Genomic DNA, 4,067 nt, shown 5'->3' with positions numbered 1-4,067 from the left:
TGCAGAGCCGTGTATCTAATCCCCCCATGTGTGATACCGCCTGCAGAGCCGTGTATCTAATCCCAGCATGTGTGATACCGCCTGCAGAGCCGTGTATCTAATCCCAGCATGTGTGATACCGCCTGCAGAGCCGTGTATCTAATCCCAGCATGTGTGATACCGCCTGCAGAGCCGTGTATCTAATCCCAGCATGTGTGATACCGCCTGCACAGCCGTGTATCTAATTCCAGCATGTGTGATACCGCCTGCACAGCCGTGTATCTAATCCCAGCATGTGTGATACCACCTGCAGAGCCGTGTATCTAATCGCAGCATGTGTGATACCGCCTGCAGAGCCGTGTATCTAATCCCCCATGTGTGATACCGCCTGCAGAGCCGTATATCTTATCCCAGCATGTGTGATACCGCCTGCAGTGCCGTGTATCTAATCCCAGCATGTGTGATACCGCCTGCAGAGCCGTGTATCTAATCCCCCATGTGTGATACCGTCTGCAGAGCTGTGTATCTAATCCCAGCATGTGTGATACCGCCTGCAGAGCCGTGTATCTAATCCCAGCATGTGTGATACCGCCTGCAGTGTCGTGTATCTAATCCCCCATGTGTGATATCGTCTGCAGAGCCGTGTATCTAATCCCAGCATGTGTGATACCGCCTTTAGAGCCGTGTATCTAATCCCAGCATGTGTGATACCGCCTGCAGAGCCGTGTATCTAATCCCAGCATGTGTGATACCGCCTGCAGAGCCGTGTATCTAATCCCCCCCATGTGTGATACCGTCTGCAGAGCCATGTATCTAATCCCAGCATGTGTGATACCGTCTGCAGAGCCGTGTATCTAATCCCAGCATGTGTGATATCGTCTGCAGAGCCGTGTATCTAATCCCAGCATGTGTGATACCGTCTGCAGAGCCGAGTATCTAATCCCAGCATGTGTGATACCGTCTGCAGAGCCGTGTATCTAATCCCAGCATGTGTGATACCGTCTGCAGAGCCGTGTTTCTAATCCCAGCATGTGTGATATCGTCTGCAGAGCCGTGTATCTAATCCCAGCATGTGTGATACCATCTGCAGAGCCGTGTATCTAATCCCAGCATGTGTGATACCGTCTGCAGAGCCGAGTATCTAATCCCAGCATGTGTGATACCGTCTGCAGAGCCGTGTATCTAATCCCAGCATGTGTGATACCGTCTGCAGAGCCGTGTATCTAATCCCAGCATGTGTGATACCGTCTGCAGAGCCGTGTATCTAATCCCAGCATGTGTGATACCGTCTGCAGAGCCGTGTATCTAATCCCAGCATGTGTGATACCGCCTGCAGAGCCGTGTATCTAATCCCAGCATGTGTGATACCGCCTGCAGAGCCGTGTATCTAATCCCATCACAGTAGGGGCTGTGGCGGATCTCAGGCACAGGAGATGCGGAGACATGAGCAGAGAGGACGGGATAATGCGGAGAGACGAGAGCAGAGAGGACGGGATAATGCAGAGAGATGAGAGCAGAGAGGACGGGATAATGCGGAGAGATGAGAGCAGAGAGGACGGGATAATGGGGAGAGATGAGAGCAGAGAGGACGGGATAATGCAGAGAGATGAGAGCAGAGAGGACGGGATAATGCAGAGAGAGGAGAGCAGAGAGGACGGGATAATGCGGAGAGATGAGAGCAGAGAGGACGGGATAATGGGGAGAGATGAGAGCAGAGAGGACGGGATAATGCAGAGAGATGAGAGCAGAGAGGACGGGATAATGGGGAGAGATGAGAGCAGAGAGGACGGGATAATGCGGAGAGATGAGAGCAGAGAGGACGGGATAATGGGGAGAGATGAGAGCAGAGAGGACGGGATAATGCAGAGAGATGAGAGCAGAGAGGACGGGATAATGGAGAGAGATGAGAGCAGAGAGGACGGGATAATGCAGAGAGATGAGAGCAGAGAGGACGGGATAATGCGGAGAGATGAGAGCAGAGAGGACGGGATAATGCGGAGAGATGAGAGCAGAGAGGACGGGATAATGCGGAGAGATGAGAGCAGAGAGGACGGGATAATGCAGAGAGAGGAGAGCAGAGAGGACGGGATAATGCAGAGAGATGAGAGCAGAGAGGACGGGATAATGCAGAGAGAGGAGAGCAGAGAGGACGGGATAATGCAGAGAGATGAGAGCAGAGAGGACGGGATAATGCAGAGAGAGGAGAGCAGAGAGGACGGGATAATGCGGAGAGATGAGAGCAGAGAGGACGGGATAATGCGGAGAGAGGAGAGCAGAGAGGACGGAATAATGCGGAGAGATGAGAGCAGAGAGGACGGGATAATGCGGAGAAACGAGAGCAGAGAGGACGGGATAATGCAGAGAGATGAGAGCAGAGAGGACGGGATAATGCAGAGAGAGGAGAGCAGAGAGGACGGGATAATGCAGAGAGATGAGAGCAGAGAGGACGGGATAATGCAGAGAGAGGAGAGCAGAGAGGACGGGATAATGCGGAGAAACGAGAGCAGAGAGGACGGGATAATGCAGAGAGAGGAGAGCAGAGAGGACGGGATAATGCAGAGAGAGGAGAGCAGAGAGGACGGGATAATGCGGGGAGATGAGAGCAGAGAGGACGGGATAATGCGGAGAGATGAGAGCAGAGAGGACGGGATAATGCGGAGAGATGAGAGCAGAGAGGACGGGATAATGCGGAGAGATGAGAGCAGAGAGGACGGGATAATGCGGAGAGATGAGAGCAGAGAGGACGGGATAATGCAGAGAGAGGAGAGCAGAGAGGACGGGATAATGCGGAGAGATGAGAGCAGAGAGGACGGGATAATGCAGAGAGAGGAGAGCAGAGAGGACGGGATAATGCAGAGAGATGAGAGCAGAGAGGACGGGATAATGCAGAGAGACGAGAGCAGAGAGGACGGGATAATGCAGAGAGATGAGAGCAGAGAGGACGGGATAATGAGGAGAGATGAAAGCAGAGAGGACGGGATAATGCGGAGAGATGAGAGCAGAGAGGACGGGATAATGCAGAGAGAGGAGAGCAGAGAGGACGGGATAATGCAGAGAGATGAGAGCAGAGAGGACGGGATAATGCGGAGAGATGAGAGCAGAGAGAACGGGATAATGCAGAGAGAGGAGAGCAGAGAGGACGGGATAATGCGGAGAGATGAGAGCAGAGAGGACGGGATAATGCAGAGAGAAGAGAGGACGGGATAATGCAGAGAGATGAGAGCAGAGAGGACGGGATAATGCGGAGAGATGAGAGCAGAGAGGACGGGATAATGCGGAGAGATGAGAGCAGAGAGGACGGGATAATGGGGAGAGATGAGAGCAGAGAGGACGGGATAATGCGGAGAGATGAGAGCAGAGAGGACGGGATAATGGGGAGAGATGAGAGCAGAGAGGACGGGATAATGCAGAGAGATGAGAGCAGAGAGGACGGGATAATGCAGAGAGAGGAGAGCAGAGAGGACGGGATAATGCGGAGAGATGAGAGCAGAGAGGACGGGATAATGGGGAGAGATGAGAGCAGAGAGGACGGGATAATGCAGAGAGATGAGAGCAGAGAGGACGGGATAATGGGGAGAGATGAGAGCAGAGAGGACGGGATAATGCGGAGAGATGAGAGCAGAGAGGACGGGATAATGGGGAGAGATGAGAGCAGAGAGGACGGGATAATGCAGAGAGATGAGAGCAGAGAGGACGGGATAATGGAGAGAGATGAGAGCAGAGAGGACGGGATAATGCAGAGAGATGAGAGCAGAGAGGACGGGATAATGCGGAGAGATGAGAGCAGAGAGGACGGGATAATGCGGAGAGATGAGAGCAGAGAGGACGGGATAATGCGGAGAGATGAGAGCAGAGAGGACGGGATAATGCAGAGAGAGGAGAGCAGAGAGGACGGGATAATGCAGAGAGATGAGAGCAGAGAGGACGGGATAATGCAGAGAGAGGAGAGCAGAGAGGACGGGATAATGCGGAGAGATGAGAGCAGAGAGGACGGGATAATGCGGAGAGAGGAGAGCAGAGAGGACGGAATAATGCGGAGAGATGAGAGCAGAGAGGACGGGATAATGCGGAGAAACGAGAGCAGAGAG

This window comes from Engystomops pustulosus, unplaced genomic scaffold (genome assembly GCF_040894005.1).
Source record: "Engystomops pustulosus unplaced genomic scaffold, aEngPut4.maternal MAT_SCAFFOLD_230, whole genome shotgun sequence".
In the NCBI taxonomy this organism is placed as follows: Eukaryota; Metazoa; Chordata; class Amphibia; order Anura; family Leptodactylidae; genus Engystomops; species Engystomops pustulosus.
Note: the sequence above shows the minus strand (reverse complement) of the source record.